Source organism: Sminthopsis crassicaudata, chromosome 4, assembly GCF_048593235.1.
Source record: "Sminthopsis crassicaudata isolate SCR6 chromosome 4, ASM4859323v1, whole genome shotgun sequence".
NCBI classification, from domain to species: domain Eukaryota; kingdom Metazoa; phylum Chordata; class Mammalia; order Dasyuromorphia; family Dasyuridae; genus Sminthopsis; species Sminthopsis crassicaudata.
Genome location: NC_133620.1, coordinates 78,327,413 through 78,342,376, shown reverse-complemented (window position 1 = coordinate 78,342,376; position 14,964 = coordinate 78,327,413). Strand labels below are relative to the sequence as shown.

Here is a 14,964-nt window from a genome sequence, read left to right as displayed (position 1 = left end):
TATATTCTTTCTGTACTCTTTAATTTTTCATTCAATAACTATAACTATTCATCAGAAATATTGTTCTTTATTTTTTTCTCTGATTTTTCTGATATAGCTATAAGGGTGATAATTTTCTTATAGAAGAAATTTGATAGGACTTCTTTAGTCCACAAATAATATTTATTTATTTTACATAATGTGGCTGTAAATTATTATTTGAATATTTGGTATAATTTAGTTCTAAATTAAACCAGACCTGGTTTTCTCTCTGTGAGTTCATTTATGCCTTAAGAAAAAAAGGGATAAAAATAAAATATGATAAAAAATTCAATACTTTAAAAGAAAATATGAAAATTTACTGGAAATATTCTGCTGCATTTATGCAAATAAAGCCAATAGTTTTGAAATTGATGAACATTTGAAAAATATTAAATAGTTTAATTGAACTAATATTCATACATGTGCATAATATATATCATATGTGTCATCTATCTCTAGAAAAAGTCAAAATAGAAAATTAGCAAGAAAGAGAGGCATACAAAAAGAGAAAGACAGACAGAGCACATGGAAGGTACAAAGTGTGGGGTGGTTTACATCTACTTGATAATCTCTTGGGCCTTGCCATTAAAGGTGAATACAGTACCTTTTAGGAATTCTGTTTTTGTTTTTTGTTTTGTTTTGTTTTGTTTTGTTTCTTTCATACTGAACTGGATTGTTCTTTATTACATTGTTTTCCTCAATTAGTGTATAAGTTAAAGTCTCTGAAATCAGAGACTTTATTTTTTTTTCAAATTTTAATCTCTACTTTGGTACAAAACTTACTTAATACTTGCTTTTAATTTTTGTGTATTTATTTTAAATCATTATTTTGTCAGGTAGTTTTATGAAAGCTTGTTAAGTTTTTAAGAAAGTTTTGTTAGGATATCTGTTATAGGATCTGGGGTTAGGTTGGACCTTCCTACTTTAACAACTCTCAATACTATAGAAATTTTACCACCTTTTATAATTTTACTTCTCCAAATTACAAAATATTTTGGGAATGGTCAGGAAGTACAAAGGAACTTAGAAATCAAGCAGTTTAATTCTATTATCTCTATGACTAAGACATTGCTTAAATAGTGCTTAAAGTTGAATTTTAATATTAACTCATATTGTTTTTTTTAATAAATGATATTTATAGTATATCATCCAATATCATCTTATTTTAGTCTTATAATCAGTATATGATTTAAGTGTCACAACAATTATGAACTTTATGGAAGATGAAGAAACAAATGTTCAGTACACTTAAATGGTATGCTTACATCTTCATCAAACACTAGATATGGCATGTGAACCCACTTTTTTATTTATGTATTGCATAAATTTTGTTTTAAAAATTGAAAAAAAACTTTTTGAAAAAAAGTTTTGAAAACATTTTCATATCTCATTTGTTCTTACTAATAATAACAAGAAGAAAACATAAAGATTGAATTCATGCCCACTTACAGATTAAAAAAACAAACAAAAAACTCATCCTTTTTCCAAGGTTATGGATAGCAGTCCCAGAACTCAAAATCTGATTATAAAGAATAAGAAATTATGTTACTAATACATTTTACTAGAATGTTCCATTACTTTTCCTGACTGAAACCTGACAGTAATACAAGGGCTTTTTTTAAAAAGTTAGTACAAACATAACATTTTTCAGATATTTCTTTGGAATCTCTGATATACCTGTTGTTAAATAGCTTATTGTCTTTTTTCTTTAAAAGTTATGAATAAATTGTAAGATTCTACAAAATAGTAGTAGTGCTTTCTCTGCACACATTAAACTGTTATGCTGGTGTCTGAGTTGTGTTCATTTCTTCCTAAGAGAAATGACTGGGTATTTCTAAATTAAACCTATAGCACTTCAGGTTAAGTGTCTCCTGACTTGTTAAAAAAATAATAGGATGCCAATTTCTAGCAGGAGGGCAAAGGCTGAGTGATGTAAAAATACTATAAAGGACATTAACGGTTGTGAAAATGAACTTAGAAATACAGCATTTTAATATTAAGACATGATCTTTGAGAATTATTTTAGTTGAATTATTGTTAAATCAAATGTTAAAAATAGACATTAGCCAATTAATTAGTTAACTACATAACTCTTAATCTACTTATCTAACAAACACAATTTATTTGACATTTTACATATTGAATAATAAAATTTCTGATTGTAAAGAGATCTTTGAGGATTTGTCTAGCACTTCTGTTTCTTAGATGAGCAAGATGAGGTAGTTTTTAATAGCTAAGGTAACTTATAATTAGTGACAGAGAGAGCACTAGCTGATCTTGCCCTCTGGAAGAAAACTGAAGTATTTTCAACTACAAAAATAAGGGATTGAACTAAGTTATCTTCAGTTTTTTTCCAATTGTAAATTCTGTACATTTTTATCTAGGACACAAATATCTTAAATTATCATAAATCATATTTATTCAGAATCTGGTAAGTTCATGGTTCTGAATTAGATGACATTAAAAGTTATTATTTACTCCTTACCTACTAACTTAGCTGTAGCACAAGAAAGAAAAAAAATAATAAAAAGACTTTTCATATATGCAACAACTCAAACCAACATGGAATTGGAAGAGTGACTAAAAAATAAAATCAGTTGCTATTATCTTGAGGAATGCTTCCCACATATAAAATAGGAATATTGCTGTTTTCAGAATCAGTTCAGGGAAGTTTTTGATCTGGGTTTTTATTTAATGTGAATATACATTTCTTGGGTAATTCTTTGGAATCTCTGATATGCCTGTTGTTAGTTTATTGTGTTTTTCTTAAAATATCATGGATAACATTGCAGATTCTATAAGAGTAGTGATATTTCCTCTGAATATATTATAATGTTAGGCTGGTATCTGAGCTGGGTTCATTGATTTTCTAAGAGAAGTGACTTTGAGTAGTTCAAAATTAAACCTATAACACCTTAGGTAAGTACCTCCTAATGTCTTAAAAAAATAATAGGATGCTAATTTCTAGCAGGAGGCCAAAGGCTCCTCTCATATGGTCTGGGGAGAGATAAGGGCATAGTTCTATTGGTCTTCACTTTGGTAACTATTACCAAGGAAGGGCCTGATCCTTTGGGATTGATACTGATTTTCAGATGCCCTCCTTCCTTGAAAAGGGAATTGATACTGTCCTGAAGGGGTTCCATTCTCCTTTCCCAGAAAGTATTCTCTTCCAAGCTTGGACTGTGTTACAGACATCATTCCAGGCAATGGAGCTGACATTCAAGTCCTGTTCCTGCACCCAGAGCCAGCTTAGTTTTATAATCACCTTTTTCTGACAAGCTGCCACATCTCTCTGTCATCTCTTGCTTCAGATACCCTGAAGCTGCCATTGCTCCCATCCCCACCACAATAGCTATCACTGATGCTTTATCCTCGTGGCTTCTGGGAAAGGCCCTTTCCCTATGTTACAGAAATTTATTGTCTGGAACTGGAAGAGTATCTCACTAATCTTTCATTTCTGCCAGTCTAGAATTTAATTTGAGGCATTATTTTAAAGTTGACTCCTTTTCTGATGACTTTTTCCCCTAAATAGTAAAGGTAAATTTACCTTTTTTATGTGATTTCAACCAAATCAACCAAAACCTTCTGGTTTTGACTTCTAGATTCAGACAGAACAATTCTAAGGATTCTTCCAGGTAATAATCTTTCAAAAACTTTTAGGCAGCTATCATCCCCCACATTCTGCATTTTCTCTTATAAACTCAGTTATATTTGCCCACTTCCTTTACCAGATTCTTATATAATGCAAGGTCAAAGCCCTCCTCTTTGTATTTTCAGTTAGTTACTAAGTATTTATTAAGCATTCACTAAAGCCCAGGAGCAGTATGTCCTTAAGCCATGGCACTAAACCTGAACACAAGTGCTCCACATGTAATCTAACAAGGCAAGATTTCCTATTCTTGAAAGTCTTAACTGAAGAGTTCGTTTTTTTAGGGTACCACATCACATTGATGACTCTTAGTGAGTTTTTAATCCACTAAAAGTTCCAGATCTTTTAAAAAAATACTTTCTATTTATTAATTTCATTTCTGACTTTCATTTTTCAAGTTGATTTTTTTTTTTTTTTTTTTTGCTGAGGTAATTGGGGTTAAGTGACTTGCCTAGGATTACATAGCTAGGAACTGTTAAGTGTCTGAAGCTAGATTTGAACTAAAGTCCTCTTCATTTCAGGGCCGGTGCTCTATCCACTGTGCCACCTGGATGCCCCTGTCAAATTGATTTTTTTTAATTCAATGAAAGCCTATGGAATTTCATCTTATTAGATTCAACTCAATTTTGTAGGCTTTCAGGATATTTTATTATATCACTGTTATCCTCCATCTTATCTATTTCTCCTAATTTAATGCTATTGAAAAGTAGATAAATGTTACCTATGCCTTTATCTAAGTCATTGATTAAAATGCTAACCTTCAAGTGCTAACCATAGACTGCAGGATACTCCACTAGAGACTTCTGCTATAGTGACGATGAATAATTAATAATTTTTTCTTTCAATAATCCAACCAACTCAGAGAGCCTATTTTATTATATTCTAATTCATATCTTTCCATCTCCCCAAAGGATAAATGTGAGATGTTTTTTTCAAAATACAATACAAAATTTTAGGGAAACTGAATAATATAATAAGTTTATAGATGCATTCCTCCACCACTGGCTTTTGTTACGCAATATTAATAAACTTAAAATTTATCCACATTATGACTATCTAAACTTCCTAACATATTTGCTAATTTTATACAGCAATAAACTCATATTCCTTACTTACCCTGTGTAGATTTTATTCTTTTGGTTAGTGAACCATGCTCTTTGACTCAATTACTCCATCACTAATGTGATAGCTGCTAAAACAGGCTATTTGTGGGGATTTTTTCCTGAAAACCTTATGCAAGTCAAATCTCCAAGTAGCTTTGCCTATTCAACTGAATCTCATATCCCAGTGCTTTTCTAGACCATCTCTCAAATTATTGACCTTTAAAATTATGAAAAGAAGTCAATTCAAGGAAAAAAAAATACTACAAGTGCCCAAAATTAAACAATTCAAATATTGGGGAGACATAATTAGGATTACTCAGGACTTGGCAGCAGCAATATAAAAAGACTGGAGGATATGAACCATGATAATCTTTTTTTTTTTAGCTTTTTATTTATAAGACATATGCATGGGTAATTTTTCAGCATTGACCCTTTCAAAACCTTCTGTTCTAACTTTTTCCCTCCTTCCCCTCCACCCATCCCCTAGATGGTCAATACATGTTAAATATGTTAAAGTATATATTAAATACTATATATATATGTACATATACATATATATATATATATATACATATATATATATATATATATATTCATATTTATACAGTTATCTTGCTGCACAAGAAAAATAAGATAAGGTAAAAATAAATTGAGAAGGAAAACAAAAATGTAAGCAGACAATAACAAAAGGAGTGGAAATGCTATGTTGTGGTCCACACTAATTTCCTATAGTTCTTTCCCTGGGTGTTCCTGGTTCTCTTCATTCTCAACAATTTGAACTGATTTGGTTCATCTCATTGTTGAAGAGAGCCACATCCATCAGAATTGATCATCATATAGTATTGTTGTTGAAGTGTATAATGATCTCCTGATTCTGCTCATTTCTCTCAGCATCATCAGTTCATGTAAGTCTCTCCAAGCCTCTCTGTATTCGTCCTGCTGGTCATTTCTTACAAAACAATGATATTCCATAACATGCATTACCACAAGATGGGCATCCATTCAATTTCCATTTTCTGACAACTACAAAAAGGGCTACCACAAACATTTTTGCACATATGGGTCCCTTTCTCTTCTTTAAGATTGCTTTGGGATATAAGCCCAGTAGTAACACTGCTGCATCAAAGAGTATGCACTGGACCATGATATTCTGAAAGGCAAAGGAACTAGTACTACAACAAATAACCACCAATTTGGTGAAATTAAGCATAATACTTCAAGGGAAAAATGGTCACTCAATAAATTAGAATAATTTCAAGCTTTCATAAACAGATCAGAATTGAAAAAAAATATCTCCCATATCTAGACGCAAAAGAAGCCTAAAAAAGAGAAAAAGGAAAAGAAAATCTAAGCAATGTAATGGAGATGAAGTGTTTATATACATACATGGGAGGATGCTCTATTATTGAATATGTTTAAACTATATTGTACTACTTGCTATCTAGGGGAAGGAATGCATCAGGAGGGAAAAATGTGTTGCTGAATGTTGAAAATTATCTTTGTATGCATTTGGAAAATAAAAAGCTATTATTATTTTTAAAATTGTTCTGTTAAGTAGTAACATTACATAAATTAATGCTGAATGAAACAAGTAGAATCAGGAAAATATTTTACATATCAGCTCCCTTGTGTGATGATAAACTGTCACTGACTCAGTTCTTCTCAGCAACAGTGATCCAAGACAAGTATGAAGGATTCACAAAGGAAAATGTTATCCATAACCAAATAAAGAATGGAAGGACTCTGAATATGGATTGAAGCATTCTTTTGTACTTTATTTTTCAAGTATTTTTTTCTTTTGATCTGCTTTTTCTTTCACAACTCTAAATAACATGGAAATACATTTTACATGATAGTATATGTCTAACCTATCTCAATATGTAGATAATTTTAAGAAGAGGGAAGAGAGGGAGAAAAATTAGGAATTCAAAATCTTAATGAATACTATTATTTGTCTTTACACATAATTTTAGAAAAATTAAAATACTATTGAAAAGAATAAATTTGTTGCCTCTTCTAAGAAATGAAAAGTAAAAGATGTTAATAGGTAAATAAATAGATCTAAATTTCTGAACATTTATGCAAATTGCCATATATTGAAAAGATATCATTTAAAAGTTAACAGATGGCAATGAATCTCTAATCTGTAAGAAGAGGAGAAAATCATTTAATATATATGATTGAAGTAACTTCAAAAATTTCATTGTAAAGACTTCAAATGTTTACATAAAGTATTTTAGCTCTCTGCTGACTTCATTTTTATCTATAGTTATAGCAGAATGCTGTTTAAAAATTCACTTCTCTATATAATGACCAATAAAATTATAAACACATATGGCATTATTTTAAAACAGCATAATTTAAATATACATATACATATACATATACATATACATACATACATATATATATATATATATATATATATATATATATATATATATATATATATATATATATATATATATATATATATATATATATATATATATATATATATATATATATATATATATATATGTATAGTTATAGCCTTAACTGTTTTAAATAGTTATCAACATTCTAATAGCATTATAATGAGAATAGAATAAAAAACAAATACTACTAGTGTGTGTAATTAGTTAATTTGATATATCCTTTTCACCCATGGTCATATAAAAGAGAACATGGACTATTATCCAGAGTATACAGTTTTGATGTAATACATTATCCTCTTTTTTGTTGTATGCAAAAAAAAAAAAAAAAAGTTTATTTTTGTCTTAGCTTCCTAAGTAATAGGACTCTTTCATTGGAATTCTTCTCAGCAAAAGATGGGATATTTGTAGAGGAATCTTGTTAAGATAAAGGCTGAATTAAGTGACTTCGAAATCTGATTCAGTCCTAAAAATAAATAAATTAGAATTGTGCTTCATATATGAAGACAACATGTTCAAACGGATAGAATGTCAACATTAGCAGACTTTTAAATCCTGTCTCTGAGACCTAGAAACTGTCTAATTCAAGAAAACTTCTTTAATGGCTAGGTGTCTTAAGGATTAAATACAATCATGCACATGAATGAATGCACACACACATATATACAGAAAAGACTAACAAGGAAAAATAGAGAAATGCATTTTGTAAATATGTAGAAATGAACAGATGGAATCTGGAACAGAAGAGAGACATAGTGAGGAACCAGCTACAATGAAAAATTAGAAAATGGAGTGGAGGGCTTTGGAGGAGAATAGAAAGAGAGAAGTTGGAAAGCAATTGTCAAAATTAAGTAGAGGTTGTCAAAATTTTATGTGGATAAGCACATACTACAAATAATTTTACAGTTTTCCCTAAGACAAACCTATCTTGTTGAAAAGCTAAAATTATTTATATATCAATTATATATATATATATATATATATATATATATATATATATATATATACACAACACAATCGTATTAAAAATTCCTAAATTCAAAAGCATATCAATAATTTTATCCATGTTCTTATTTCTAATTTAATGACATAAGAATATTTCTGTATGTAAAGCTTTAATTATTTTTTTCAGGTATTTAAAGATTATATAATTAAAAAAAACAAAAATAGTTAAACTATTTACACTGATATATTCTATGTTCACTTAAAGGTAAATGTTATCTTCCTGTAAAATTTAAGTTCTTTGAGGATATATCTTGTCTAACTTCTGTAAGTGTTACTCAGCTCAGTGTTTGGATTATAGAATATACTTAATAAATGCATGTTGGTTAATTGGTTGATAGAAAGTACTTTAATACATTAGAGATTTAGTATTTGTTTTTCTGAAGCCTATTTTCTTTAAAATTGCAAATAATAATACTCTTATTGTACAGGTGAGAAAACAAGTTCCCCAAAGTGAAGAGACATACTCAAGTCTCACAATAACAACCAAGAAACAGGATATGAATGTAACTCATTTGACTCCTTTCCTTGCTCTTTTCATGGTTTCTCATTAATATATGTGGTCAGTTACTACCTACAACTTCATGTTAATAATTGTGCAGAAGCTTCAAATAACATTGCCATTAATAAAGAAAGGATCTAGAATAGAAATCTCTTAAATTAAAGACCTGAGCAGGTTCCAGAATATGATAAAAAATCAAAAGGCCAGAGGAACATTATACTTAGATGACTTAAATTGGTACCTGAAAAATTTTTTCTCAGGTAAAGAGAGAGATATATTAGATATAAGATTTTTCCAAGTGGATGTAAATTTCTCCTTCACCCAAATGCCAAGTAACTCTTAAGCTATCAAAGCAAAAAAAAAAAAAAAAAAAAAAAAAAAAGAAAAGAAAAGAAAAGATGAAGAACAATATATAACTCTGCTAAAATATTGCCATATTGCCATCAATTGACAACTATCGTATATAGTTTGTTAGATTTTCATTTCTGTATTTATATTATAAAGATAGAAAGCATTTTGGTGTAGTAGAAACCTCTTTTTTTAGTGAATCTTTTTTTTATGTCAGATAAAATCTGGGTTCAAATCTCATATTTAATATTTAGGCAGTGTTAATGTCCCTTGTCACATTTTTCCTATCTAGAAATATTAATACTTATAATAAATGCGATAGTCATTTGATAACAAGTCTCTTTACAGGGATCAAGTGAGATGTCTACAAAGGTTTATATTATGTAAACATCAACTTATTATTCTTTCGCTCTGTGATGGATTTATGGACTATGATTTGACTGAAATATCCTAAATTTTACACAACCTGACATAAGTGCTTTATTACGATCTAAAGCATTTTTTTTAATTAGAAGCATATTTTTCCCCCTTCAGTGAAGCCATTATGTCCTGGAAAATCCTTAGTGTTTATGTGTTTGTGAGTGTGTATTTGAAGAGAGAGAATAAAGAAAGAAGTAATGATTTTAACATTACAACTGGGACTGTAAGAGGATAAAGAGTATCTCTTTTAACATGATTAAAAAAGTCCCTCAAGAGAATCTTCTAACTAGAACTTAGGTGAATTAAAAGTCAACTTCCTAAAGTGAACTTGAGATCTCTGTGAGACCTGACTCATCAGCTTTGAAATAGAGGAATCTTTTTTTTTTTTTTTTTCCCTAGCATCTTCTCAATTATGTAAACATTGGGAAATGAGTCCTAACAAAAGGCATCCTTCCTAAGGGATTCTAAATGTATGTGCTTGAGATGCTTTTGGCCTGTAGCCTTTAGATGAAGAGAGAATTTGTGTAATTTCACTAAGACAATCATTGCCAGAGGAGGCTCTACTGTTCTCTACCCCAATTGTTTCTGTGTCATGTGCACATATATAATGCTGGTCATTGTAAGCTATTTCCTTCTAATTTTTAAACTCAGAGTTGAGATTCTTGTAATAAAGAAGTCTTGAAAAATTTTAACCTTACCAATGAATTCATTTTCATGTCTCTCCAACTATACACTTCCTAAGGGATCCAGGGAGAAATCTGATACTAAAACTTCCATTGAAAGGCAGTGGTATATTGGAGCCAGCTCACACTAGCATAAAAGACCTGTTTGAATTTGCACTGTGAGCATTTATACTTTAGAAGTTAAAATAAAAGAAGGGCTTTATTTTGGGGTTTTTTATTTAACTTAAGAAAATGCTAGTAATGCATATTAAGCTTAAAAGGACAATGTGCATATTTTTGGAAAGCCAGTTGTTAAACACATATCAACATATTTCTATTAAGAGGCAAACACGTGTTGTGGAAATAATCTTGACTGGCATCAGAGGACCTGGTTTTGGCATTAAAGTTGTGCTCAAAGACGAATTAATGCACATGTGATAGAATAAGCACTTAAGAAATAATAAATTCATCCACAGATCTACCTATTCAAGACCAGAAGATATTCCTCAGTCTTGTCAGGGACACTATCATTAGCAATATTCACCCTATTTTGACAGAATAAATGACCCTTCCCAAAAGAAGATAAAAAAGCCCAGACAAAACTTACCATCCAGGAAGCTCAAGTTGATCTTGTTAGTACCCTTTCCAACTCCCTACTCTTACTTACTAGTTTGCCTTTGATTCCAATCTCCAGTGTTATTCAGAAACTTTATCTTTTTGCTTAGACCAAATAAATGTCCCTGTATTTCTGATCCATTGGACATTTTAATTAATCCATGATCACTGAACTCTGGGCAAGATTCTGAATTTTTATTACTCATCAGGTCATTAGCCCAAATCACTGTGATATGAGAAAGAACAGGCTGTTCTGCTCCAGAATGGGCCTGTGCCAACATCCAAGCCTATATTTTGCCACTATGACTCAAAGGAGAGACTGTCTTTTTCTAGAAGACATATCTCAATAACATGGAACTTGGAATGGGTCAGGTAACACTGTAATTAGTATGCAATTAAGTAATATCATTATTTTTAATCATAATTTAATTAGTTGGATTGTGGTGAATTTTAAAAATATTAGTTTTTCAAATGTTTCAGATGTTGAATTTTCAATACATCAGAATAACTTGATACCTATTCATTTGAACTGAACTAAAACTACTGATTAAATATGTTCCCTATTGACCACATTGAAACCATTAAATGCTGCTTTTGCCATTACAAACCTGGATTATAAGTATGAAATCTTTCTGACTATAGTATTGGAGTACTGAAAGCAATTTACCTGAAACTATTGCAATAGATCTAATTTATTAACTGAACCTTGAAGTACAATATGCTAAATAATATAGACTTTTAAAATTCTTGCTTCTAAATGTCTTTCTTTGAAACAGGAACATAATTGCCAGCATATGGAAAAGTCATTATTCTAATTAGAAAAACACTAATGGCTGGGAGTTCATCTTCTAACAAATCAATATTTAATTAGTAATATTCAAAATTCAGATATCTGTTACTGTTTTATATGATACTAAGAAGAGATACTTATTTCTCAATGATGTTACTTTTAATACTAAGTCAAAGACACCTAAATGAAATGGAATTAAGGGCCCCCATGACTGGCACCTTGTCAATACACATTTCACATATGATTAAAAAAAAGATGTCATTCTTCAACGCAAAGATTTGAACATTTTATAGTTAGTATTCACATAGTTATAAATATTTTATAGGAATAACATCTTTGGAAAGATCTTTCTAAAATTAAACAAATAAAAATAGTTATTGCTGTAGGTATTCATAGCAGATGATATTAAATATAAAATAAGCATGGCCCTTCTCAATTGTTAACTCTTGGTAGATGTCAAAAGTGCAAGCTATTTCCATTTTTCTGGATATAAATGACACAAAGCCACGACATTTTCCCAGTGAAAAGCAACTGAGTGGTCACATCTTTTAAAGGACCTTTAAATCTATCTTAAACATCATGTTAGGATGGCTGATTTCATGAAATGTCATAACAATGATACTGGGCTCATGGGATAGCAGAATGGTCTTGTGGAAAGAGCACTGGAATTAGGAATCAGGACATCTGACTTCTAGTCCTGACTCATTAATAGCTATGGGACTTTAGGGAAGTCCCTTTACTTCTCAGTCTAAGAGATTCTTCATCTGTAAAATTAAGAGCTTGTAGACATGAGAATATATTATACTGTCTTCTTCCCTAGACATCACAGGAGACACAAAATAACCTTAGAATTTCACTTGCAGACAATTAAATTAATTAAATTAAATTTAATTAAATTCAACAAATATTTATTAAGCACCCAGTACTTGCAAAGAATAGTGCTAAATATTAAAGATCAAGATGCAAAAATCAAAAATACTTGAACCCTAAAGAACTTTTCTACTGAGATTTGATACACACACACACACACACACACACACACACACACACACACACACACATATATATATATATATATATATATATATATATATATATACAAATAGATAAATACAAATTAATATATTTTAATTTGAAGCAACAAAGAATGACATTGACTTAATATCAAGAAAGGAATTACTTAGGAGGTAAAAGCTGATGTGTGCTGTGAAGGAAGCTGGAGATTCTGTTAGACTGAGATGAGAAAAGGGTAAATTCTAGACATGTAGAACTGCGTATTCAAAACCATGAGGACAAGAAATAAATACTGAATATGGAGAACAGACAGGAAGGGATTTGAATTAAAACAAACAAGCAAAAATATCTATGAAGGGATGAATATGAGTTTTGCCAAGAAAAATAAATTAACTTAGTCCAGAACCTATACTCATCAGCATCTTGTTTTTTTTTTTTAATTTAATTTTTAAAAGCATGTTTCCAAGATTCTCAGAATTTCTTAGAGAATAGCAAATTCTCTTTATAGAATCTGGGTTTCCTAATGTATATGATCTTTGTATCTAAATTTAATACCACTTTCTTAACTTTATTGATTTCACATGTCCATATTTCTATGTAACTTATTTATCTGTCTGGATGCACAATGTACATGTATACAATCATGCATAAAAATACATTTATGTGCATAGACAAATACATGTATAACAATTCTACATTTATCCTATTTATTTAATAAATATTTAAATGCATTTATATTTATACACATTTATTCCTTTATTTAAATATACTTAAATTTTAATTGTCTCAGTTTCTTCAACTAAAAAATGAGCATAACAGCACCTGTTTCACAGGTTTGTTTGAAGGATCAAATGCAATATCATTTGTAATGCACTTAGCACAAAGTCTAGTTTATAATAGCCACTATATAAATGATAATTCCTTTTTCTCTTGTATTTAATAAGTGTGATCTATGTATATGTATTTACATATTCATTTATTTATGTGTACCCATATTCTATATAGAGATATAAAGCTTTGGGGCAGTTAGATGGCTTAGTGGATAGAGTACCAGCCCTGAAGTCAGGAGGACCTGAGTTCAAATATGGCCTCAGACACTTAACACTTCTGAGCTGTGTGACCCTGAGCAAGTCACTTAATCCCAATTGTTTAAGCAAAAACAAAAACAAAAACAAACAAAAAAAAAGAAAAAAAATGTATAGATAGCTTTCCTATCAATATAGCTAACCCTATCATATCAACATAAGAGGCTCTGACTGAATTCCCTCTCTGTTTATGTGTCTGTCTATGTCTGTCTGTCCTGTCTCTCTGTCTCTCTATATCTCTCTCTTTCTTTGTCTCTGTGTCTCTTTCTCTGTCTCTCAACTTTGAATAAAGAGAACTGAAGATTGAATTCTGCCTCATTCATTCACTAGCTATATGATTCTGGGCAATAAATAAACCTCCTTGTGTCTCAGCTCCCTCATTTATAAGAAGGATTAATATACCATCTCACAAAGTTATTGAAACCAACTATTTTTCTTCTGGTGTCTTAACTAGATGAGAATCCTATTTTTTTTTCAGAAAATTAAATCAAACATAATTACATCTGAACAGAGTCTTTATAGGTTCTTAGATCAATTTAAGTCATCTTGTGACAATCTGAGTCTTAACCTAAACAATGTTATTTTTTTTTTTTAATTTTTTTTATTATATATATATATATATATATTTTATAATATTATCCCTTGTATTCATTTTTCCAAATTACCCCCCCTCCCTTATTCCCTCCCCCCGACGACAGGCAATACCATACATTTTACATGTGTTACAATATAGTCTAAGTACAATACATGTGTGTGAATATCATTTTCTTGTTGCACAATAAACATTAGAATCCGAAGGTACATGCAACCTGGGCAGACAGATATTAGTGCTAACAATTTACATTCCCCTCCCAGTGTTTCTTCTCTGGGTGTATCTACCTCTGTCCATCATTGATCAACTGGAAGTGAGTTGGATCTTCTTTATGTTGAAGATTTCCACTTCCATCAGAATACATCCTCATACAGTATCGTTGTTGAAGTATACAGTGATCTTCTGGTTCTGCTCATTTCACTCAGCATCAGTTGATTTAAGTCTCTCCAACCCTCTCTGTATTCCTCCTGCTGGTCATTTCTTACCGAGCAATAATATTCCATAACTTTCATATACCACAATTTACCCAACCATTCTCCAACTGATGGACATCCATTCATCTTCCAGTTTCTAGCTACAACAAAAAGAGCTGCCACAAACATTTTGGCACATATATGTCTCTTTCTGCTCTTTAGTATTTCTTTGGGATATAATCCCAGTAGTAGCGCTGCTGGGTCAAAGGGTATGCACAGTTTGATAACTTTTTGGGCATAATTCCAGATTGCTCTCCAGAATGGCTGGATTCTT

The 14,964-nt window shown here is 30.5% G+C and overlaps 1 long non-coding RNA gene across 1 annotated transcript in view; it reads right to left on the bottom strand.

Moving 5' to 3' along the window:
• Positions 1-10,851, bottom strand: part of LOC141540554 (uncharacterized) — a 31,153-nt gene extending 20,302 nt beyond the window's left edge. The window contains exon 1 of the long non-coding RNA XR_012481584.1: positions 10,729-10,851. This is a non-coding gene — a long non-coding RNA (uncharacterized LOC141540554). The remainder of the gene's footprint in view (positions 1-10,728) is intronic.
• Positions 10,852-14,964: the final 4,113 nt, after the last annotated feature.